Source organism: Arachis hypogaea, chromosome 1 (assembly GCF_003086295.3).
Source record: "Arachis hypogaea cultivar Tifrunner chromosome 1, arahy.Tifrunner.gnm2.J5K5, whole genome shotgun sequence".
Taxonomy (NCBI): Eukaryota; Viridiplantae; Streptophyta; class Magnoliopsida; order Fabales; family Fabaceae; genus Arachis; species Arachis hypogaea.
Genome location: NC_092036.1, coordinates 99876535 through 99903590, shown reverse-complemented (window position 1 = coordinate 99903590; position 27056 = coordinate 99876535). Strand labels below are relative to the sequence as shown.

The 27056-nt window shown below is 34.8% G+C and overlaps 2 long non-coding RNA genes and 1 pseudogene across 4 annotated transcripts; 2 read left to right on the top strand and 1 right to left on the bottom strand.

Annotated features, from left to right (window-relative positions):
- Positions 1 to 620: 620 nt before the first annotated feature.
- LOC112778377 (uncharacterized) lies at positions 621 to 3251 on the top strand. Its single transcript, XR_003190572.3, has 3 exons — positions 621 to 680; positions 764 to 839; positions 2961 to 3251. It is a non-coding gene; the product is annotated as an uncharacterized lncRNA (long non-coding RNA).
- A 3454-nt stretch (positions 3252 to 6705) lies between these two features.
- On the bottom strand, positions 6706 to 8536 carry LOC112702792 (uncharacterized). Of its 3 annotated transcripts, none has more exons than XR_011867191.1 (5): positions 8329 to 8536; positions 8097 to 8206; positions 7855 to 7980; positions 7501 to 7537; positions 6706 to 7318 (listed from the first exon to the last, which is right to left on the bottom strand). It is a non-coding gene; the product is annotated as an uncharacterized lncRNA (long non-coding RNA). The 3 variants fall into 3 exon arrangements; XR_011867185.1 differs by having other exon boundaries at positions 8085 to 8206; positions 8329 to 8473; XR_011867179.1 differs by having other exon boundaries at positions 8058 to 8206; positions 8329 to 8461.
- Positions 8537 to 22069: 13533 nt separating this feature from the next.
- Positions 22070 to 26818, top strand: LOC114924996 (uncharacterized; annotated as a pseudogene).
- The last annotated feature ends 238 nt before the right edge of the window (positions 26819 to 27056 follow it).

The window sequence follows — 27056 nt, the reverse complement described above, 5'->3', positions numbered from 1 at the left end:
TACTGACGACATAAAAATATTTTATATGGTTGTTTAATTACGTATGTTCTTTTAGATAATCATTTACACGATTAATATAAAAAATATTTTTTTATGATATGACATTACGTAATTGGATATACGTGTAAATTTATTTTATACTAATAATATATCAAAATTCAATTCTAAAAATTATATATATAAAAAGAGTTAACTAACTTATATCTTAAGAGAACATGTTTAGAGTATAATAATAATAATAAAATATTTTTAAATTTTTAATATAATTAATATATTGAAAATAAAAGAAATCAATAATATTTTGTCAAACATTTTTTATGGTATTTTTAAAATTGACTCTTATGACATATGTTAACAAAATTCTTAAAATATTTTAAAACAAAATTTAATAGGTAATTTTTTTTAATGTGGGGGCAAGTATAATTTTTTAACGGGGGCATATATATATTTATACATATATTTTAACATACTTTTTCAAAATGTTAGTAGGGGCACTTGCCCCCACAAGTTATATGGTGCATTCGTCCCTGCTTATTATCCTCCTTAGTCGTTTTCAATAGGATTATGAATGAACAATGAATTAAATATTAATGTCTTTCAGGAATATGATCTTGCTTTGAGTTGGAGCATCCATGGGTGAGAAGCAACCGTTGAAAAAGAAGCTGCCAGCAACAACTACGGTTAAAAATCTATTCTTTTATTAATGTAATGTTCACCCTGTTTAGACCTAACACAGTTTTTCTAATTAACTTGTTTTTCTTAGGTTGGTAAGCTGAAATTTATGTGAGGGCTTTTTTAAGCTGAAGTCATTGGAGCTATAGTTATTTCTTCAAGAAGAGGTTTGTTTTCATTGAAAAGTATTGTTTTCAAATCACGATTGCCTGATTCAGTTACCGGCGACTTAGGGTGTGTTTGGGGTTCACGTTGAGGAACAAAAAATCTCGTTTGAACGTCTTGAACGCTACATTGTTATGTTTGGCAATTTTTTGGAACCCCTGACCCAGAATTGCTTTTACCTATGAACGTACGTTCATGAGAAGCTAAAAATTCAAGCTTCTGCGTTCACGTTAGGAAAATTAATGACCGTTGGAAGAGTTAAGTAACAAATCTATTTCATATCTACCAATTGTACCCTTCCTTTCTTCTATAAAAAGGATGTCTATAACCACATAATTTCACACAGTAGTAGTTCTCTCTATGTTCTTCGTTACAGAAAATTTTTTTTTTATCAAACTCTTTTTCAGATTTGTTTCCATCACTGCCAAGGTAAAGATTTTAATTTTCTTTTTAATATTTTTTAGTTCTTTCTTTCATATTTTAATTTTTATGTTTTTTATTGTATTTTTTATTTATATGATAAATATTTTTTATATTATTTTTTTAGTGTTCTGATGTTATTTTTTTAATTTTCTATTATTATATTTTTATTTTTTTATTTATATGACAACTATTGTTGATATAAATTTTATTTTTATTAATTTTTATTATGTTTTGTTTATATAAATTATTTTTTCTATCCTTTATTGTATTATATTTATGTTATGTATAAAATTTTTTATTTTTTTATTTGATTATATTCATATAAATTTTATTTACTTTTTATTATAATTTTTTTGTTCATATGATATATATCGTTGGTTGTAATTATTATATACTATGTTTGTATAATTTTTTTTTGTTTTTGTCTTTTATTTTTATTGTACTTTATTTGTTTTTATTATATAGTAATTATAAGTAATAAAAGAGTCATAAATAATAAAAATTTATATGAATTCTCGTTTTATATTTTATTATACTTTATTTTTGTTTTGGCTGAAATTTTTTATTTTTTATTCGATTATGTAAAATTTATAATTATAATTTTCATATATTATATTTTATTGTAACTTTTTTTATAATATAGATTATTGATCCCATCAAAAAAGACAAACTAAATAAAAAATATTCATAAGTATTAATAAAATTATAAATGTTGGATATCAAAAAAGTCTTATAAGAATAAAATTATTGAGAGTATGGTATAAAAAGGTAACATATTTGATTAAATACTCTTTTATATATATATATATATATATATATATATATATATATATATATATATATATCCAAAATTTATATTTTTTTAATAGAATAATGAATAACAATGAATTAATAAGTAAATATTAACTTTATTATAAAATGAATTAATAAGATATATTCAAATATTTAAAATAAAAATAAAAATAATAGAATAATATAAAAAATTATTTTAATTGATGTCTCTTTTAGTAATTTTTCATCTAAAAATGATTTTAAATAGTATAACCCAAACAACATTTATTTTACTATAATCAATTTTGATATAAAAATTGCCAAACATAAATTACGTTAACACAAACTTACTTTTCATCAAAAGCAAGTTTGTAAAATCACTTTTATGCAAACTCTCGTTTGCAAACTGAAATCCAAACACACACTTAATCTTGAAAAATCATTTCATTTTCCCTTGAAAGAAAGATCAGAAATTGAAGAGGTTCTCTTGTGCTGAAATTTCTACCCCGTTCTGATTAGCTGCAATTAATTTTAAAAGTTGGCTTGCAAATGAATGTATTTTGAAGTGGTAGACCGATTGAGTGTGGTTACAAGCCAACATTAGACGTGTCATGTGTGTTTGAGGCCCTGCTGAATTGGATGTTCTTTACCCTTTCATGTCATAAATATTTTCTGATTCCATTGCAAACAGATTTGGATCTTGCACGCCAAAAAAGAATAATGGCATTATTTGGAAAATGAGCTCAAATCTATTACAAATATGTTGTTTATGGAACATTTATTTTTGCAATACAGATTCGGATTAGTCCCTCAAAAAGTATTGTTGTTTCTGTTTAGTTCTTGGATTAGTTGGCATGGAATATAGGATAAATAGAAGGGTTAAATGGAAAATTTGTGATATCTTAAGGGACTATGCTTTATGCTTGCAGATCCCACCGGAATGTGGATTTAACCACATATGCTGCTAAAGAGCTTCTAAAGTTAGATAGAGAGCGATGGAAAAGAAGATGAGATGAAGTTTACGAAAATTTGAGGATTTAGGGTTAGATATAAAGGAAAGGATCAACGTGGGTACAAATTGGAAATTGACCAGCTCAGATAGCCGTTGGACCCCTCCAATGTGGTAAACAGAGGCCACGTTAGCGCTCCGGTGATGACTCATCACTAGAAATATGTCTAAGGACCACTTTAAGTGCTCAGAGCTCTATCTGAAGGATTAAAATGGGGAAATCTAGATCTTAAGGATTATATTAAGTATTTATGTAGTGTATGTGTAAATGTTGAGCCTCCCAACATAAATATTTTTGATAAATTTTAAGATCTGCAAACCAATTGTTACTTGTCCAATGTCCATACCACCTAAATTTTTTACTTAGACTAATCCCAACATATAAAGTAAATTTGAACAAAAAAAAAATTAATAAATTAAGAACAATGTTATCTTGACATATAATAGTATTGTTGTTTATTTAATAGAATCTTAAGTTAATTTTTACTTCAGCAATTCTAGTTATATTTTTTGGGGAACAATTGGAGAGAAATACTAGTACAAGAATGTTTTTCAAGTTCATATAATTTTAGTATTTTAAGTTTTCGATTAATCCAATTAATCGGTCAATCAAGTCCGATTTTTAGAATTTTAAAAAATACACATAAAATAACTTGATTTATAATTTAATTTCATTAAAAATTGATGTAAAAATTACATACAATATATCGTTCAACAACATACTAAAAAATACAAATTTAAAGTCTTAAAAGACACATAAAAAAGGAATATTTTAAGTAAAATTTTAATAATTCATAAAAGTTGACCGAATAAAAAATCATAAATCAAAGTAATAGAAAATATTAAAAGTTACTATAATAATAATAATTAATTATAATCAAATAAAAAAATAAAAGAAGAAAACAAAAAAGTAAAAAAAGACAATACAAATTAATAATTTAAAAGATAGTCCTCTATTAAAGAGTTCTGGGTATTTTTTTGTGTAAAGATAGTCCTCTGTTAAACGAGCGAATTAGTTTTTTTTGTTAGTGTCGGTTTGTTTGTTCACCCCATAATAAAAAAAATAATAACAATAATAAATAAATTTAATTTACCTAATTACTTTTGATAGTAGGTTAACTTTTAAAGAGTGCTGCACTCCCTACTTTACCTAGAGTGCACTAGCTTTCGCCTAAAAGTTGTCCGAATAAAAGGTCATAAATCAAAGTAATAGAAAATATTAAAAGTTGCTATAATGATAATAATTAATTATAATCAGGTGAAAAAAATGGAAGAAGAAAACCGAAAAGCAGAAAAAGACAATATAAATTAATAATTTAAAAAAATAATTAAATAAAAGATAATTTAAAAAATTAAATATAAAATTAAAAAAATTAAATATTTTTTATCTATTAAAATTATACATGAAAATAACGAATATTTTATTTTAAATTAAATACTATTAAGAAATAAATAAATAAATTTAATAATGTTTATAAATAATTAATTTGTAATTAATGTTTATAAATATTTATTTTTATTTTGTTACACATAATTTTTTTAATATATTATTTAACTCAAATTTATAATTTTTATACGTTCTAAAGTTAAATAAATATTAAAATTTTTATATGTTTTTAAATATTTTTTATTTTTAATTTTTAAATTATTCCATCAAATTTATAATTTTAAAAATAAAAATATAAAAATTAAGCTAGTATATATATGTATAAGGAGAATAAGTCGGTATTCGAAACCCTGGTCGCTCGTCAAGATCCCCATCTTTCGTCTTTTAACTTTCTAGTGCTCTACCCTAACCCTAGCTTTTTGCTGCCGCAGCACCACCGATCTGGATCGATCGGAGAGAGTGATGGCGGAATTGGATGCTGCTGAGTCAAAAAGACGAAAATCTGAGAAGGTTGAAATGGCGAATGAAGCGTGCCTTTGCCTTATGACATATAGAAAGTTGATCGTGATCAAACTGAGCAATTTAAAGGAAGAAGTTGATGTCAAAGATTGGACTTGTTTGCCTCCACCACCGTTCGAGATGTATTTGGATCTTCCAGGTCATGATATGTGTCCCTTCGAGTTCGACTCCAAGATCTATATGGCGCCGTCGGAGCGGACCAGCCTGCCGCCTGAAATTCGCAGAAGCAAATCCGATTCCATTGTGAATCTGGTCTCCTGGACAATCTACGAAATCAAATTTGAGGAGTCCAGAATTGCCCCTACGGTATCACTGGATGGTGCACCCTTTCCTTTTCACAAATCATACATCGCAAACACGCCAGGCTCAGGCGATGTTTACTTCTGTATAAATCTGAGGCGACGGTTCAAATATTCATCTGGATTTTACGTTCTTTGTTCTGGTTCTAGAGTTTGGAAACCCTTAATGGCTCCTGGGGCCATCATTAGCGAGCCACGTGTCGACAATACCATGTTCGTCCTCGACAACAACCTCTTTTTTTTATCATCCACGGAGAGAGACTCCTGTTTGGCCCGCTTCGACCCCATAAAAGAGACTTGGATGGATATGTCTGCCGCTGATAACAATCTTTCGAACTTCAGAAAGGGTAGGATCATCAGCGGCAGGGGCCAATGTCGTATTACTTATTTCCCACACATTTCTGTGTCCCTTCCCGGTCTTGGCAGCAGCAACTACACCGTTTGCCTTACACATGAGTATGTGATGGAATCTCCTCATACACATTTGGACAAGGTCCTTACCATTCTCGTTAACCACCAGAATGGCCTAGTCGCATTATACCAATACCTTGATGTGGGTTTTGAGGGTATTCAACCTCCAATGGAAGAACCGGGCAGATTCAATTTTGTTGACCTTGGCAACGGGAAGCTGTGTGCAATATGCTCTGCAGAGCTCTTGCATTTCGAACCGGATTCATCGACGCACTGCATCTCAGTTTTCACACTGTCCATGTTGAAGGACGTTGCAGCATTGCAACTTGACAGTGGGGCTCCTCCCATGGAGCGAGATTTCTTACAAGTGACTGTCCATAGGAAGAGTGTCTTCACCATGGAGAACTGTGGGCTTACTAATTATATCCGCCATGCGTTTGTTTGGCCACCTACTAAGGGAGGAAGATTTCAGCACAGGACAACTCCGTTTTAGTAACATTTCTTGTGGCTTATTATCATCCTTAGTCGTTTTCAATAGGATTATGAATGAACAATGAATTAAATATTAATCTCTATATGAATATGATATTGCTTGAGTTGTGTCTATATTCTCTTTAGCTCATACAAAACTTTTTGAGATATTTGCATTATTGCTGAATGATCAACTCACTGCTTTTCATTTCAAAATACATGATGCATTTTAAATAATTAATTCAACTAATAGCCCGCACATATTATGTCAAAAGAAACATGTTGAAGTTTCACATAAAGTTAGAATTGTTCTTGTTTGAAAAATTTAGTTTAAATTTTTTATTTGAGTCATTTGAAAAATAATAAGAATGATGATGAAGGCAAACTAGGTTACAAAAATTCAAATCAAGTTTCTAAATGATTAAAGAAAAATAATGATGTTATTTTTATAATGTCATTCTGTATGAATTTAGGGAGAAAAGTAACATTATCAGAATAGGTCATGTTCCTAAACAAAATAAGCCAATGTGGTGATCAGTTTTAACTGAAGTGCTGCAAAATATAATGATACATGCATATGGAGTAAAGAAATTTACAAGTCTCATTCATATATGATAATGTCATACTCTGTACAGAGCCCCAAACTAAAACAAAACATAGGGGAGCAAAAAGTTAAGAACAAGAAGTGGAAACCTAAAATCTAATGGGTGACTTTATCAACATTTTCTTCCAATACATATTTCACATATTCAAACCATTATCTCCAGTACAAGTAACATAGTTTAGTGTAGCCAGTTCTACTCAATCTATTATTTGTTGTACAATGGATTTCAGCTTCAAAACGGCATTTGTGTCATCACAGGTGAATTCCCCATGTAAGCACATCTGGTTAATACTACAGGGAAACTTCTGCATGTAGACATCAACATTTAAGTTCCTATTCACTTGCCATTGGCCATGTATCTGAAAATGGAAATCCATTTTGCATATTTCGCAAGTCATGACCGAGAGGGCCGTTTCCGGTCAGGCTGATGTTCTGACTTCCGACCTAACCACGTTATCACATCTTCTGACAAACTGGTCAAGAGTTCTCTGCTTTGAAGGGCTATGCCCGATAGTAGTATGCTTTGCAGGGTTACTTAATGGCTGATTATTTGACACAGCTAAGGTGTTCTCATGGGCATCTAACATCTGATTTTTCAATAACTAAAATTCAGAATGGTTCCTCAAAAACATCAAAAAGTAACTTTCAAATACTGCTCGAGTATAGATCTTGACAAAATATAAATATAAACCAGAATAAAAACCTTGAAACTAAGCATTATGTACATTTTGCATTACATATGATAGTTCAAGAAGATGTAGAAATGTACCTGCCCCAAATTATCCGGTTTGAATTGCACCACATCCCTAAGGCGTAAAAATTTAGATCATCAATGCATAATAAATGTTAAGTCAATGCTATACCAAGCAGCGAAAGACTATAGAAATAACAGAACCTACCAAATGATGTCATCAACCGTATCATTTATCAACTAGTATATATTTACTGATGAGACATGTAAACAAGAACTAACTAGTCAAAATAACAGAAGAGCACATGTTGTCTTTGCTACTCAAAAATTTAGATATGAGAGTTCATTTTCATTTGAAATTATCTGTTTTCTTAATGATGTCATGCAACTAGTAACAACTCTCTCCTTTCTACTTAATGAGTGTGAGAATACCTGGCCAATTCTATGAGCACGATCTTTGGCCTGAATTAGGTCACCTGGAGTCCAGGATTGTTCTGCAAAGATAATTGTGCTTGCAGCAGTTAAAGTTAATCCAACTCCTCCCGCTTTACTGGATAGCTGCATGATAACGTGTCACATGAAATCATTATCTCAAGCACAAATACTAACCAAGACAACAGAAAAAATGCTTATACCGGAAACACATGGAAGAAATGCACAACCAAAAATACCACCATAGCACAGCTGCCTTGATATAATCCTTTTCCTGGAAATCTGTAACCAATTGTTGCCTTGAGGCAGCTGGTGTACCTCCATCAATCCGGATGCAACCCACTTTTTTCTTCTGGAAATTTTCAACAGTTTTGGTAAGTGCTATGATTTTCAATATAAAAAAAAAGAGTAAAATTGAACTGGTCTTCGCATCTATCATTGACTGATGGTGCGCAAATATAAAAAACTTGCAACCTGCCGGAAGTGATCACAACATATTGCACGTGACAATCACCGATAGCCCAAATGAAATAGAAAGATGGAAGCAAGAGGAAAAAAAAAATTGAAGCAATCAAACTTTCAAATTATGCATACACAATGATTTGGGGAGCTGGAACATGGATGAAATATAAGAATTCACACATAATCTAAACCACTCAGACCAGCCAACGTTGACACCAATAATAGTTGTGGCATACGTATTAACATGTCATATGCTGACATTTTCACTACACTGGTCAGCCAATTTAATTCGTTCAACTTAGGGTCCTACACTAAGGGGTACCGATTGCAACAAAAGCAATTAGAAAAGACCAATTTAACCATGCATCATGCAAGCACACCAATCCAAGGAGATAGGTGAGAAACTAGAGAAGTTGAGAACCTAACTTGACTTTCTTGTAGTACATACAGATGCAGTCACTAAATTCTTTATTGACATTTTATTGCTTTGAAGCAGTGGAGGGGAGCAATACCTCAATGACAGTTCCGAGATATTCAAGAGCAGCAGGAATCTTGGCATCTGCAATTAGTATATATCTGGAATCGAATATATCATGATTCAGTTTTGATCATATACCAGTCAAAATGATTTAAACTACTCCAATATTGGCCAAGGCATGAGAAAATGTTGCAGTAAAAACTATAGACCTATTATAGTTCTAGATAATAAGAAAAACTTCCAAACAACTTGTACAAGTCAAGATATGTTCAGTGCTTCTTCCATGCAAACCTTGTTAATCAGATTCTTTTGAGTAAATTTAAGAGATTCAGACTTATCTTTTGATTTAGCAGACTTGATTTTGGCTTTTACTACCTCCAACTGCGGTATAAGAAAAAACAACCAATGTTGATTAGATTTTACCACCTCAAACGCAAACCAAAGATGGTGAGCACATATTGCCATCTCCAAGTCAAATAACCTAATTTTAGAAAGAAAACTTATCACAATCTTACCAATAAAAATTGGTGAGCAAATTTTTGAACCATTTTCAAAGTGGAAGTTTTAGTAAAATACTCATAATCTAAACAACAATCACATAGTTCAAACAAAAGAAATCCATAGTCCACTTTTTTGAATATCAATAACCCTATAAAATGTAAATAGAAAATAATTATATATGCCCAAAATAAGCATATTTTCGAGACATACAAGAATTCTGTTCCATAACTAGCTCAAACATAAATAACCAGAACTGCATGATGCTATATATACTAGTCTCGAGATACAGGTGCAAAACAAAAATATGGATGGAATAATGCCAAAGTGACAAAGGCACAAGGACCATCAACATGGAAAAATATATATTGCGAAACAAAAATTTACTTTGCTATAACAGCTACTATATGGATGGAATCCCAAACACTTGACCAGCTTCCCCCCAAAGAAATTATATAAGCCAAGCTCGATTCTTATTAAGATAGAAAATAATAACATCAGTTTCCCAATTATAGAGAAAATGAAAATAGAAGAATTATTACCTGATGATATGACCAGTAAACATCGGTTTCAAGTTATAGCTCGGTAACGCCTGAAACCCGATCATAACCGACGATTTCGTAATAACCATAAACAACTTTAAATCAATAACGTCGGATTTACAATTAATCCTCTTCCTAGGCGTTACAACCTAGGGAAAACGGCCGACCTTTTTCCGCTAAATATAAAGCGGACGAGGAAGCTAAGAAAGGTACGTCATTTTTTCCAAATTAAGATCTATAATCCACTTGACACTAACTTGAGCGTCGGAGTGCCTTTGCAGGTACCCACCCTCTCCGTTCATCCACTGGCGACGTATATCTTGGTCCATTCAAGGAGTCTACCGATCTTATCAAAGGACGAGTTATACCTCGGAAAAGCCAGGAAAGAACATTTGGTGCCCACCGTGGGGCCGAAAACTTTGAAACACCACTCTTAGAGGTCCCAAAACATCTTTAAAATACATTAATGGCTGATGTTCCTCCCCCAACCTCATCCGAGCTCCTACGGATGGTGACCGAGCTTCAACAAGCAAATCAACGAATGGCGGAGGATAATCAAAGAATGCAGAATCAAATCGCACAACTAGTTAATGCTCGGCTAGAGCACAACAATGATCATCATAACCGAGAAGAGAATCATGAGCGTCAATCAATACCAACCCATGTTTCCGAAACACCCCAGCAGGAAGGAGAAGAGGCCCATCGAACCGAAGAAACCCAACCAGACGCCGAGGAAGAAGAGCGTGACAATTCTGCTGGCCCATTTATGGCTGAGATAATGAATTTTCAACTCCCCAGACAGTTCACCCTGCCAACAACTTTGACCCCATATGATGGGTTAGGAGACCCGAAGCAACATATTAAAATATTCCGATCTATTATGATCGTTAACGGTGCATCCGACCCTATTTTATGTCGTTGTTTTCCTTCCTTTTTGGATGGACCTGCACTTGACTGGTTTTGCTCTTTGCCTGTAGATTCAATATCGCGTTTCCACGAGTTGGCTAAGCAGTTTGAGGATCACTTTGCAGCATCTGCAATATACTTACATGATTCTGACTACTTGACGACCATCAAACAAGGCCCACAAGAAAGCCTGAAGGATTACATTACCCGTTTTACAAAGGTCGCCATGAGAATCCCCGACCTTCATCCCGAGGTCCATCTCCATGCCATCAAAAGCAGCCTTCGTCCGGGCAAATTCCAAGAAACAATCGCTGTGAGTAAACCAAAAACCTTGGCAGAATTTTGTAAAAAAGCCAAGGGACAAATAGACGTTGAAGAGCTTCGGCAGGCCCGCAAAGCAGAGAAATCAACCGCTCTCAAGGAGGATGATAAACCCCGGGATAGTAAGAAAGCTTTTAAGCCCGTTCCACGTTATGAGTCATACACCCAGTTCAACACAAAGAGGGATGACATTATCAAAGAAATACTCAACTCCAAATTAATCAAGCCTCCACGTAAGGCCGGCGCTTACCCGGAGTCCAAGACTGTTGATAAATCCAAATATTGCACTTTTCATCAGAAACATGGGCACACAACCGATGAATGTGTGATCGCTAAAGATCTCCTCGAGCGCCTCGCAAGACAAGGTCACCTCGACAAGTTTATCGCAGGACGTATGTAGAAGAATGTAACCTCGGCTTCCGACCCTTCAGCAGCAAGCCCCTCATCAAAAGAAAAAGATAAGGCACCAGCCCAACCCAGAAGAATTATCAATTGTATTTCAGGAGGATATGCGGGAGGCAGACATACAAGCTCGGCTCGGAAAAGAACTTATAGGGCCATGTTGGCCGTTACGGATGCTCCTAAGGTTCCTCAACCGATCAAAAATTTCCCAGAAATGACTTTCGGGTCAACCGACTTTACTCATACCGAGGCTAATTATGACGATCCAGTAGTAATTTCTGTTTAGTTGGGAGATTTAATAGTCCGCAAAGTACTTCTTGATCCCGGGAGTAGTGCCGATGTGTTATTCTTCACCACGTTTGAAAAAATGAAGCTAAGTAACAAAATTCTGCAACCATACAGTGGAGATTTGGTCAGATTTTCTGGGGAGCGAGTTCCCGTTTTGGGTTCCGTGTGGTTAGAAACCACACTCGGTGAGAAACCATTATTTAAGACACAAGACATTCAATATCTTGTTGTCGACTGCTTCAGCCCTTATAGTCTTATATTAGGCAGACCATTTTTAAATAGATTTGCAGCAATTGTGTCTACGGTTCACCTTTGTGTTAAGTTCCCTGTGCAGGATAATTTAGTGGCAACCATCCACGGCGACCTACATGAAGCTAGGCAATGCTATAACACAAGCCTGAAGCCCATCAGAAAGAACAACATGGCGCAGGTCAACTCCATACAACCAGACCTGCCGAAATTGACAGAAATAGATCCAAGAGCCGATTTTGAAGACCGCCCTATGCCATATGAGGACCTGACAAAGGTCCCCTTAACCGAAGATCCCATGAAATTCACCTTTGTAGGAACTTCGGCCAGTACAGAGGAAAGAGAATCACTTGTAACATTTCTGCGTGAGAACGCCGACCTATTTGCTTGGACCCCCGCAGACATGCCCGGAATAGATCCATCCGTTATAACACACAGGTTGGCAATTAATTCAGAAGCTCGCCCAATCTCGCAAAAGAAGAGAAACCTCGGCACAGAGAAACGCCTTGCATCCCTCGCGGAGGTTAAAAAGCTCATTACTGCTAACTTCATCCGCGAAATCAGATTCACAACGTGGCTCGCCAATGTCGTTATGGTAAAAAAGAGTAGCGGTAAGTGGCGCATGTGCGTCGATTTCACTGACTTAAATAAGGCATGCCCTAAAGATGCTTATCCTTTACCTTGCATTGACAATTTAGTTAACAATTCTTGTGGTTATGGTTCATTGAGCTTTATGGACGCTTATTCTGGTTATAATCAAATTCTCATGCCTTTTGGTTTAAAGAATGCAGGAGCAACATATTAGTGACTAATGAATAAGGTCTTCGAGAACCAGATAGGTCGGAATATCGAAGTTTATGTGGACGACATGGTCGCCAAAACCATGGTCGGCAACTCTCATATCCGCGACTTGGCTGAGATTTTTGGGCAGATCCGACGTTACAATATTAGATTGAATCCCGAAAAGTGTGCTTTCGGTGTCCGCAGAGGAAAATTCCTGGGATTCATCCTCAGCAGCCGAGGAATTGAAGCAAATCCCGAGAAATGTCAGGCGATTCTTGATATGAAAAGTCCAAAAACACTAAAGAAGGTCCAACGGCTAACAGGGCGACTCGCGGCTTTATCCAGATTTTTACCCTGTTTGGCATTAAAGTCTTTTACCTTTTTCCAATGTTTAAAAAAGAACACAAAACATTTTGAATGGACTGAAAGCTGTGAAACCGCATTTCAACATTTAAAACAATTCCTTTCAAAACCACCTGTTTTACAAAAGCCAAAGCCCAATGAGCCTTTGTATATATACTTGTCTATCACTGATGTGGCAATTAGTTCTGTCCTTGTAACAGAAATGGAGAAAGTCCAACAGCCGATTTATTTTGTAAGTAAATCACTGCAAGGCGCGGAGCTTCGCTACCCAAGGTTGGAAAAGATCGCGCTGGCCTTGGTCTTCTCCTCAAGACGACTCCGACCATATTTCCAGGGACACACCATAATCGTCAGGACCGAACAACCTCTTCGGCAGATCCTCTCAAAACTAGAATTAGCAGGACGACTTATCAAATGGGCCATTGAGCTTTCCGAATTTGATATCCAATACCAGCCGAGAGGATCTATCAAGTCCCAGTACTTAGCTGATTTTGTGGCAGAACTTACTCAGCCGTGTATGGAAGAAAAGAACTCAGATTGGAGCCTGTTTGTTGATGGAGCTTCGAACCCCCATGGGTCAGGGGCAGGAATATTACTAGAAAGTTCTGAAGGTATAATCCTCGAGCATTTTCTCCGGTTCTCCTTTAAGACCAGTAATAACCAGGCCGAATACGAAGCCCTCGTCGCTGGGCTCAGGTTAGCCATTGATTTACACATTACCAGTTTAAAGGTTTATTGTGATTCCTTATTAGTAGTCCAACAAGTAAATCAAGTCTTTCAAACCAAAGACCAGATTTTGTTAAAATATCTAGACATTGTCCAAAAGTTGGTAAACAATTTTTCAAACATAGAAATTCACCACATTCCCAGGGACCAAAATAATAGGGCTGACATTCTATCAAAGTTAGCCACTACACAAGCACACACCGCAACACTACTGCAATCAACTTTAGATAAACCAAGCATACATACTATTAGCATCTTAAACACCCTAACTGAAGAAAGTTGGCAGCTACCTTATATACAATACCTAAAAGAGGGCTCTATCCCGGATGAAATCACAGATAAGAAAAGATTCCGACGACAAGCCTCTTTCTTCACATTAATTAATAATGTTCTGTATAGGCAGAGTTACTCCCGACCACTTTTGAAATGTTTAGACAGGAATGATGCCGACCTTGTGTTAGCCGAGGCTCACAAAGGAATTTGTGGGATACACTCGGGGGCAAGAAGCCTGGCGCAAAAAATTCTTCGAGCTGGTTTTTATTGGCCGACTTTGTGGGAGGATAGCAGAAAGAAGGTCCGAACCTGTGACCAATGTCAAAAGCATGCACCGATCAGCAACATCCCAGCCGAGCAACTTTATCAATCTGTAGTGAGTTGGCCATTTAACCAGTGGGGGATCGATATCCTCGGTCCATTTCCCACTGCACCTAGACAGATGAAGTATTTGGTAGTTGCTATCGATTATTTCAGCAAGTGGATTGAAGCACAACCCTTGGAAAGAATCACATCCTCGCAGATGATATCCTTTGTTTGGAAATATATCATATGTCGATTTAGAATCCCAAGTCATATTGTCACTGATAATGGTCGACAGTTTACCGACCATAATTTTAAGGATTTTTTGCAGAACCTAAAGATAAAACAACACTTCTCCTCCGTGGAACACCCACAATCTAATGGTTTGGCTGAAGCCGCCAACAAGGTCGTCTTGCACGCTTTGAGGAAAAAGCTCGACGAAGCCAAGGGACTGTGGGCTGAGCTGGTTCCAGAAGTACTGTGGATTTACAACACTACAGTACACACATCCACTAAAGAAACCCCATTCCGATTGGTATATGGGTCTGACGCAATGATTCCTTTGGAAATCTCACAACAATCCTTAAGAACACAAGCAGAGAATCATGATCAAGCCCGACAAGCAAAGCTCGACTTAATAGAAGAAGTTAGAAATACAACAGCCATTCGCCTCAGAGCTTTACAACAACAACTTGGCCGACGACATGCTAAACGAGTGCAACCAAGATCCTTCAACATTGGCGACCTGGTGCTGCGAAAAACTGAGGAAGCTCGTCGACCATCTTCCCATGGAAAGCTAGCAGCAGCATGGGATGGCCCATATCGCATACTTGAAGTCCTCGGAAGAGGAGCTTACCGACTAGAACAATTGGATGGCACTATACTACCAAGTACATGGAATGTTAGTTCTTTAAAGCAATATCTTAGTTAAGGCAAAGCAGAATGCTAGTACTCTTTTTCCTCACTTGAGATTTTTCCTAAAAAGGGTTTTGCTCAAGGAGGTTTTAACGAGGCTAGCCTGCCTGAGCTAAGTTTTTAAGGTATTGCTTTGAATAAAACTTAACTACATTTATAGTATTTTTACCATGTTCCTTTTAATTAAGACTCAATTTCAATTTGCCGATAATTATCATGGGGGAAATTTGTCATCAGATCACAAAATACTCCTCCCAACAGATTAAACATACAGTTCACAAACCCCTGTCATGGGTATCAGACAAAATAATTAGGGTCGTCCGAAACCTAATTATGCAGACCACTTAAACAAAATAAACAGTCATGGGCCATGGTCCCCAAAACAAAAGCAAAAACTACCGAAAAGTACATAAAACAACTAGTTAGCTAAGTTATCACCGCCTTCTTCGATCACTTCTTCATCATCCACAAGCTGACCATCCCGAACCACTTTACTCGGATCCATAGGTGCAAAATCACCACCAGGCATAAGAAACTTCGCCTGAATTACAGCACGATCAAAGCCTTCAGCAAGGGCGTCAAGAATGTCACCCTCTCTACTTGCTTCAAATTCCTTCATTTGTGCGGTTAGCTCGATAACTCGCTTGTTTATGTTTTCAAGCTCAATATCTTTCTTTTTCAACAACTCAGCAGCCTTTTCACCACTTTCTTTCTCAACCTTCAATTCCTTTTCCAAATTAGCATAATTTTTCTTTAGTTCAGTCAATGCCAATTCCTTGGAGGACAGTTGCTCCTTCAAAACAGCACCCTGTTCAGCCTCAGTAACTATTTTCTTGTGTTTTTTCTCTTGACTTCGGCCAATACAAGCCAACCTAAAACCCAATACCTGAAATTACAAATTTAGCTTTATAAAAATCTACAATATAGACAGTTGATCAAAACGAATAGAATAGGCTAACCTGAAGAAACTGATCAACTCCCACATCCCCGGCTTCTTCCAGCCGAGATATATCTGAAGAACTTTGGACAACCTCGTCTGCAACGACGTTGAATGGAAAGCCACGACACCAAACAGATGATCCATCTCCATCGTTATCAAAGACGTGAAGCTTATCCTGTTTTGCACTGAAATTGGATAGGTCGTCAAGATGAATAATACCTTCCTTATCCTGCTCCCCTGTAGTAACAGTCATTTCTGTTTTTCTCTTCTTAAACACAATCCCTTTCTTCTTAGGTGGAGGTTGGTCAACTTCACCCCCAACATCCATTCTTTCAGCATTTGAAGACGAACCTTCAAAATTCTTGGATTTAAGCCGAGCCCTAAGAGTAGAAGCCGATACTCCAAAAAATCTACCAGCTGTCACAAAAACAAACATAATATCAGAACAATAGTTATTCAACCAAAAATAAACCAAAACAAGGTACACCTAGATGATCTCACCCAAGTAATCTATCACAGCAGACTTATCGTCTTCCCAAGGAAGCAATCCTGACACAGACATCAATCCCTCCTTAGCTACCATTTCCATCAGAAAAGAAATAATACACTCGTTCCGGCCAGATATCAGTTCAGGACCCAAGATGTGTTGTGGCTGACAACACTAATACAAGGGGAACTTCTCCCCAAGGTGTTCATCTAGATAAAATGGGAAATCCTCATCCACTGACTTCACCTTCAAAAACATCTCCTTAAAATCTTTGAAGGAAGATTTATATAGTTTAAAAATAGCGAAACCAGGTGTGCTGTTCAAATTTACCCACAATCCTTTCCATACCCCTTTTGCTTGAAATAATGAAAAGAACAACTCCAGCTCCGCTTTTATTTCCAGAAAATCCATCAAAATCTGAAAACACTTTATGAACGCCCACCCATTGGGATGGATCTGTGAAGGAGCGCAGTTCATCTGTTTCAGAATGTCACATTCAAACTGACTAAATGGGAGTCGAACTCTTAATTCTTCTAATACACAACTATACATAAAAAAGTTTTCAAAGTCCTTTTTCCTATGGAAAACGCGATCAGAGCGATTGCTTGGCAGTAATTCCAAGCGAAAACCAGGTCTCACTATCCTAGCTACTTTAACATCATTCACACTATCCTTATCTAAAAACAAAGAAGCCCTTATTTTGACATCATCATCGACCCAGTCGTACGACTCTTCCTCTCCAAACTTGGGCAACAATTTTAATTTCTTCTCATCCATGAATTTTTCAGAAGGAAAGAAGTGAACATAAGATGAAAGAGGAGGGAATGTTACTAACCTCTGGTACTCATACTTTTTAAAAGCTTCTGAATCACAACATCCACTACGCTGAAAGAAGAAAAGTGCTAACCCCTTCAGATTCTTCAAATCTTTTCAACCTATGATGAAAATCAATACTATTAAATGAGGCACAGTACCAACGGTTTAAACTAAGTCTCGGAACTTGAACCTATCTAGGAAACGCAATAATTAAAAGTTTTACATCTCTCAAAGACTTGAGTAATAATTAAAGTAACCAGTCTTTTCAGTTACCTATTAGTAACTTTAAAAGAGATATGCTGATCTGAGGGCACAGGGTACCGAGCTATAACTCGCCTCTCATAAAGCTCAACCTATCTCTTTAAAGTCAGGTCAAGCTTGGGGGCTGTGATATGACCAGTAAACATCGGTTTCAAGTTATAGCTCGGTAACGCCTGAAACCCGATCATAACCGACGATTTCGTAATAACCATAAACAACTTTAAATCAATAACGTCGGATTTACAATTAATCCTCTTCCTAGGCGTTACAACCTAGGGAAAACGGCCGACCTTTTTCCGCTAAATATAAAGCGGACGAGGAAGCTAAGAAAGGTACGTCACATTTTCCAAATTAAGATCTATAATCCACTTGACACTAACTTGAGCGTCGGAATGCCTTTGCAGGTACCCACCCTCTCCGTTCATCCACTGCCGACGTATATCTTGGTCCACTCAAGGAGTCTACCGATCTTATCAAAGGACGAGCTATACCTCGGAAAAGCCAGGCAAGAACACCTGAACTTTATAATTAGATATTTCTCCTAGAACCTTCTCTTTCTCCGAAAAACAGAAATTATTGCCTGCCATGAAACATAGCCTATAAAGCATGAGTATACAGGAACTTGTTCAAGGTCAAAGACATAGCCCCTAATTATGGAAAATTCAAAATTTTCAATAGAAATATAAAGTTCAATACTCTTGATGAAGTTAGCATGTGAAACCTGCAACATGCCCACTGGAATGAAGAAAAAGTTTGACAGAAAACTTCGGAAGTTCTTTAGAAGGCTCATCTGGTTACATATAAAGCCAAAATCCAAAGCAAATGCCAATATATCAACAAATGATATTTCAAAACCCGAAGAAATTACGTCTAAGTTTGTAACTATTATTTTTTCTTATGGTAGATAATTAGAATTAGAGACAAGTAATACAGCCATCAACAATGACACTGAAACAAATGTTAAGGTTTTGAAGGAAAGAAGCATACTTTTTCCCTTGAGGCAAAGCGTCCACCTGGGTTGCAATACAAACACACTATGAGTAGTTCTCCTTCCAGAAACTGAACCACAGGGTACAGGGAAGAATACTAAAGACTATAGTAGCAAACGTCTTTTGATTCTTCTGCATTATTTTGTTTTCTAACATTAAAATGAGGGATACACACTCATGAACAACACTTCAACAAGGAAAAGTATAGGGGGCCAGCAGTTTTATTGAATTTTGGCCAGCATGTAACCAGCAGAAAAAGGTGAGCCATTGGATGAAATCTCACACCATCAAATCATCATTGATGGTTAGTTGATGGCTAACAATCACAAAAATTGCTGACTCCCTAGCATTGCTCCTTCAACAAAATTACCCACACACCAAAAGACAAATTTAACCCAACAAGAGCAAAAAGAAAAGCAAAGCTAGAAAATACAAAATGGGAAACAACATGAAATGAAGAAAAGATAAAAACTTTAAGTTTTGAGGATGGGAATCGGAAATGGGGTTTGGTGGGAAGGGTTGGGAATGGTTGGACGCCGAGGGGGGAGGGGTCGCGGCCGTAGAGGAGCTAGAGGTGGTGGTGAGGCAGAGGCCGACGTGGAGGCAGAGGCGGAAAGGATGAGGGTAGCGGTGAGGACGAAAGTGGTGATGATGGAGACGATGGAGGTGACGACGGGGTCAGGGAAGTGGTGGTGGTGGAGGAGGGTACAACGGTGGTGACGGGAGATCAGGGAGGTGGTGGAGGTGGTTACGGGGGCCACTATGGTAGAGGTGATGGTGGTCATCCTGGAGGAGGTGAGGGCCAGGCTGATAGAGGTGAGGCAGTTGGCCAGAGCCATGTATATGGTTGCGGTGGTGTGTGTGGAGGAGCTGAGGCAGGCGGGAATGTGTCCGGACGAGGATTTGGTGACTATTTCGTCGGATTCCTAAGAATGATGAGGCTATGCAAGAGAGTCAGCCGGACATCAGCCCAGGTCAGATGCTGTTGAATTTACTCGGCAGCGAGGGATTTAGTGCGTAGTTTATGGGTCACACTTTATTGACGAGATTAGCATGATCATGCAGAAAGATGAGTTGGCCAAACGTAGATTTTAAATAAGTCTCTTATTGAACTTATAGACGATATATTTGTGTTGGGTGGGACACCTCTTAGTTCACACCTGGTCCATCCACATCATCGAAATACATATTGGAGGAGGTGGAACAGGTCGGAGACGAAGATGGTGACGAAAACGAGATCTCTCTAATTCAGAGAGCATAACAGATCAGACGTTTACTGGATCACATCTCTTCTGAATTTTGAGGAGCGCATATTTCATTTTGTGTTATGTATTTCAGTTGTAGTTATATAATTCTTGTTGTTATGTATTTCATGTAGTGATGTTATGTTGGTCGTATTGCGCCCATGTGACTGTTTTCGTTATGTTTTGTATTCAGATGATTTTTATTGATATTCTGTATTTCACAATATACGGTGAATCCATCTTATAACACGAGTCCATAAACAGTGAATATAAACATCAAAATAAACCACATAAGTAACACTAACATTAAAATAAATCATCACTGGTACACTAACATCAACATAAAAAAAAAACACAAGGCACACTAACTTTAAATTAAATCACACAAGGGACACTAACTTTAACTTAAACCATACAACGGAGACTAACACTAAACTAAACTATATAATGGACAACGGAATTAAAATAAAGCAACATGGGTCTGAAAGTTAAGAAAGTACAATAAATAACCACAACCTTATATATTACTGGCAGATGTAGAATCGATGTTCACTCTTTTCTGGGGACACCTCCTACATGTGTGGCTGGATTATCTACAAAACCCATATCTTTTGGACCTGTTTGGGTCAGATTCGTCCATTGTAGTCTAGATTCTGGTGGTTCTGGGACGCCCTTCAAATGCACGTCTCTTAGTGTGATTAGGTATGACGGTCGTACCATCATATAGTAGCCAAAATCTCTTTGAGATGGGTGAGGGTGTGTTTGGAAAACCCGTTGAAAGGGAAGAAACACGTTTAAATTTCTTGAAAACTTCAACTTTTGGTTTGGCAAATTTTTTTCTCATAAACGCAGAGGTGATTTTGCTGCCAAAACCACGTTTACAAGAAGCAACTATTTGTAACTTCTGTGTTTTCTTAACTGGCTTTTAGCCATAGATACTAACAATTTATTTACCTTTTACCAACTTTATCCTTTATAAATGTTATCGTATTATTTATAAAATTCTTGTTATTTCTATTTATATGAGTTCTATTTTCTATTATTTATTATTTTTATTTTTATTTTCAACTATTTGTTTGACATTATATACTTTTATAATTGTGATTTTTTTGTATTATGTTTGTTATTATCTTTTTATAATATAATTTATTAATTCTATTAGGTAAAGTAAATTAAACAAAAAATTAACTGTAAATAATAATAGTAAAAAATTATAACATACTAAAAAATGAGTACCAAAAATACTTAAAAATATATTATATAAAAAGATCATCAAGAACTTTTAAATTTGTTTCGATCACTATAAAGTAAATATTTAATTTTTTTATTATTTTTGGTATTCTCTTTTATAATTGTAATTCTCGTATACTATGTTTTAGTGTAATTTTTTATAATATAGATTATGATTCCATTAAAAAAGATAAATTAAATAAAAAATTAATCATAGATAATAATAAAATCATAAACGTTGAATTCCAAATTAATATTAAGAATAAGATTATTGAGAGGACTAGAACAAGAGTACGATGTAAAAAATACTAAAGTAACATTTAATACTTAAAAATGTAACATATTTGATTAAATATTCTTTTATTTTTATTTAAAAATATATTTTATCTATTTTTATATGTTATTTTTATTTTAGTAAATAAATATTAATTTTATTATAAAATTAACTAATAAGATGTATTTAAATATCTAAATTAAAATAATAGGATAATATAAAAAAAAATTTAAGTTGATGTCCATTTTAGTAATTTTTTATCTAAAAGTGATTTTAAATGGTATAAGCCAAACAACATTTATTTTACTATAATCCATCTTGATACAAAAATTACCAAACATAAATCACTTTAACACAAACTTACTTTTGATCAAAATCAAGTTTGCAAAATCAATTTTATGCAAAACTCCCATTTGTAAACTGTAATCCAAACACACACCGAATTGGATGATGAAGTCCGCGGAAATGGCATCGGCCGGGCTTTTGTTGGGGATATGGAGAAGTTTGGCCGTTGGAATTGATGAATTGATTTTTAATGGAATCCTTATAAGTAGTGTAAAATGTTATAATGGTAGTGTCAACGGCAGTGATATGGATGTTTTATTTGGGGTATTTAGGATGTAGTGTTTGAAATTAAAAGATTTTTTTTCAAAATCCAGTGAATGTCTTAAGTTGTTGAAGTCGAATGAAAATAGAGTGAAAAAATATCTTTCTGAAGGAAAGAGATGCGTGAAAAAAAAATAAAATCAAGTATCTGACTGTAGTTGAAGTAGAAAAAATTGTGAAAAATAAGATGTTCTCAAATCGAAGTTTTTTTGCTTTGCTTTATGATGTTTTAAAATCTTTTAAAAAAATTCTCATAAAAATTTAAAAAATATAAAAAAATAATTATATTTTAATAGTTCAAGTAACATATAAAAAAAATGTGTCTTATTAATTATATTTTATTTAAAATATTTAATTTATATAAATATAGCACTTTTAAATAAAAATATAAAAAATTATATCATATATTAATATGTGTATAACTAAATTCTTTAAACAATATAAAAAAAAGTAGTTTTATATCTTTCACACAATTAAAAAATTTACTTTTGTTATAATATTTACGACATAAAAAAAATTATTTTTCTATCTTCCTTCTTCTAGAAAATGAATTTTCATTTTTGTTATAATATTCATCTTTTTCTTTTTTGGTTAAATGCCCATATATATATATATATATATTACACCACATCACTATTAATTAAAAAACAAGATTTTTATCAAAATTCAAAATTTTTAAAAAAATTAATTGAGATAATTTAATTCAGTTTAAATAATAATTATTTCAATGTCTCATCTCATTTCATTATAAAATTAATATAAAAAAACTTGTTAAATTAAAAGACTCGTTTTTTTGAAAAGTATATAGTTTCATTCCAATTTAATTCAATAACTAAATTATCGATATATTTTTTTTTCTTGAAGCATATATAAATTAGATTGTATTATACATATAATAAAATAAAAGAAATCATATATAAAACTATAAAAAGTATATTTCACATTTTTTATAAAAAGTTAGATCTTACTTATTAAATAAATGTAAAAAATATTTTTATCCGAAACTTATGTAACTGAAAAAATATTAAAAAATTCATAAAATGAAAATAAAAAATTACTTAATTTTGTTCGAAAAGTTTATTAGTGTAAGGTTAAAACTTAAAATCCTTCCAGGCCTATTAGTTTTTGTTTTCAAATAAGCCCTATAAATTAGCAAAAGGATGACACTGTTGTAATTAGAGGTGTACATACCGATCCAGGTTAACATTTACATTTAAACCGAATAAGTAAATGAACTGGTGCTGTTCGAACTTGAGGTATTCAAATTGAAAAAGAGCCCTTGCAACCATTGGGGCAAGTTTTCTCTGTGGTATATGGTGTGTTTAAATAAATATATTACTAACTACTAGATATATCATAATTAACCACTTGTATATTAATTCTTTTAGTCATGTAAATTTAAGATATTTTTTATCTTTTTATTATAATGAATAGTATTTATATTAATTTATTTTATCTTTTATTTTATACTTACCTTTTTTAAAAAAGAATTATTTTTAATTATATATAATTATTAAAATAAAAATTAAACTTTATTAAATATATTTAAATTAAAAAAGATAAACAAAAAATTTTTATTAATCAATGACATATTTTTGTTATTAATAATTATATAATATCTATTAATATTAATATTTTTAACATATATTTAAATAATATAATAGATTCTAATTAATTAATGAATTAGTCAATAAATTAATTTGATATAAAAAATTAAATATTATATAATTAATTAATTATAATCGAATTAACCGGTTAAATCTGTGATTCACCGGTTAAACTAATAATCCAGTGACTCGGTAATCATTGTAATATAAATTGTAGAGTAAGAGGAAGACACACATAATCATCGTTTCTGATACCCCGCCCCTCATGCCCCACCCTTCAATCTCTATACTCAAATTAACGCACCCTTTTATAACTCCATCATCCACATTACATTCCTCACTTCTCAGATCACCATTCTCCCGGACAAGGAACAAACAAAAACAAACCCTAGAGTTTCTCCCTTTTTCCTTTATTTCCGATCTTGTCCCTTCACTGGAGCTGTTGAAACGCGGTGGTTTCGGGGCCGTCGCTGCTGAGTTTGAGATTGGAAATGGTGGGAGGAGGGAGCAGGAGGGAGGAGGCGCCGGTCATAAACAGCTCCAACGTGTTCGCAACGCTCGGAAGCCTCAAGAAGAAGAAGAAGAAGCCTGAGATTCTGAGAAGGAACAGGCTTCATCCAAGGGGAGAGCCTCCTCGTCCTCTTCCACCGCCGCTTCCTCCGCCGCACAACAGCAGGAGAAAAAGGAGGTTTTCTGGCCCCAGCGCCACTCACGTCGAAGTCATGGGCTGACGTTGACGACGAGGATGATGACGACTACTACGCCATCACCGCTCCACCTCAATCCGTTTGGGGCGCTCCTGTTGCTGCTGCAGCTGAATCCGAGGCCCATGCTGAGGTGAACATAAAACTTTGAGCATTATTTATTTTTTAATTGGATTATTCTATTTATGTGAGTTGGATCACTACTGCTGAAACTTGATATGCAATGGCTTGAATCGTTTATTTTTTAACTGTGGATGGCGATGATCGTTGGCTTGAAGCCGAGAGTGTGTAATTTTTTTCTTTTATTATTGTGTTTTTTATTTTTGAATCCGTTAGTCGTGTGGCATGGATAGCGACTAGACTTGGAAAATGTGGATTAGTTGAGCTGTTCATGTTCTCACATTTATTTGCCACGAGGTGAACCGAACTGGAATGGATGTTATTCAGTAGGTGTTTTGATTGTGTTGTCTGTGTTCTGTAAGTTGGATGTGTTAGGCAATGCTGTTTTGAAGGTTGGATTGGATGGGTTGATAATGGTGTCTTTGAGGAGAAAGAGTTGTGTTGAATGTTATTGCATGCATGATTGGAAAGAAAGCTGAGTGTTTCTTTTTATATCTTAAAGATATAATGTTGGATATTCTGTTTGATAATGAGGATCCTGGATTCTGGTCTTGTTCTGGATATCTAGCTCTGGGAAGGTATTTATGATTCTTGTTGAATTGTCATTTATGTGATTTGTGTTAATGGTCTAACGATCTGTAATCTGGTATGCTTGGATGTGATGACGTTGTGCTTGTAGGTTTGCTAATTCGAATATCTATGTTCTTGTTGAGTTGTCATTTATTCGGTTTAATGATTTGGAATCTGATTAATATGCATTTGATGGCTATTGGTCGGTTTGCCAATTTGTTATTCTTGTTTCCGGATTTGCAATTTGGTTCTTCAAGCTCAAGTTTCCACGTGTTCAATGTTGCATAGTTAAAATGATTGTGCCTTCACCCATAACTATAATGTTTAACGTAGATGATATAATGTAGCCTTTATTCTTCATGGACTTGCCCTTCACGTCCCATTTGGAGTAGTGAAAGCTGAAAGCTGCATAACTGGGCACTTAATTGTTAATTTGTTTTGGCCTTAGTGGCAAATTAATAACATAGAAGATGGTTATTATTGTTTCATTGAAACATTGAGCTTCACATTGACTAACTGCAAGACATGTGAATGATTTAATAGCAGGAAAGCGATAGTGAGATAGAAGGCCTTGATGATGCCTTGATGAGGCTGAGGATGAACATGAAAATGATTTAGAAGCGCCAATAGAACCTGAAACTGTTGTTAAGAAACCTCGTGAACCTTCGTTGTCTACCAAGGAAACTGAAGAGCAACTTTCAAAGAAGGAATTGAAGAAAAAAGAGCTTGAGGAGCTTGAAGCTGTTTTAGCAGAGCTAGGATTGCAAAAAGAACCTGGAAGCCAGGCTGACTCCCATGGTAATATGATGTTTTTGATCTTGTGAAAAAAAAAAAAGAAAAAAGAAGGAAAAAAGATATTATAATTATCTTAGTTCTTTCAAGGAGGTATCTATCTTTTCGGAATTTGTTATTGATTTAACCATGTTGGCTACAAGAATGCTATTTAAATATCTAAAGTATTAAGTTGAGGCTTGAATTTGTTCATGCAAACGTTCGCCAATACATTTGCAAGCCCTGCTAAGATGACTGATTATATAGAAATTTCTTACTTGGAATCTTTTACCTGTCCTGGAAGGAAGAAGGTTGAGGATCGCAACGGTGAGTTAGAAAAGAAGGAGAATGCCACCGGTGATAGCAAAAATGCAAAGAAGAAGAAGAAGAACAAATCTTCAAAGGAGCAGAAAGAATCGCCAAAACCTGCCTGATTCTGTGGCTGATGGAAAGACAACTACGGAAACTGCTGGAACGGGGAAGGCAGAGGATGCACCTGTAACTGACGTGAAAGAGTGGCATAAGAAAGTTGCATCTGTGAAGAAGAAAAAATCAAGTAAGGAGATGGATGCTGCTGCTAGAAGCGCAAGGCTTGCCGTAGCAAAGTTCTTGTTTGTATCTTGTCTTTGTTTATCCTTTTGTTTTGCCCATTATAATTTCCGTCTTTCCTTTATCATATATGGGCATATGCTCTTTGTTCATTTGCAAATGAAAAGTAAACATCGATAGCGGCTTTAAATAAATTGACTATGAGCAAAATTATAATTTTACTTGAGGGAAATGATGTTCATCTGATGTATCAGATGCCATTAGAATACATCAACGCATTTTTTGAATTTGGGTTGCCTATAATTCCCTTCAGTTTCTCGGAATTTAAGAGAATTAGTAGCATGGTGCAATGTGAGCGTATCATTCTTGTCAAATCAAAGTTCTTTTAAGATCTGATGACGTTGATATGGAGAATGGAGTTAAAATGAATGGGCAAGATGTGATAGTTGTAGTAAGTAGAGTAACAAATGCTACAACCTTATCTAACCCGTTAATTGGTTGAAGACAGGAAAATTATAGGAGAAA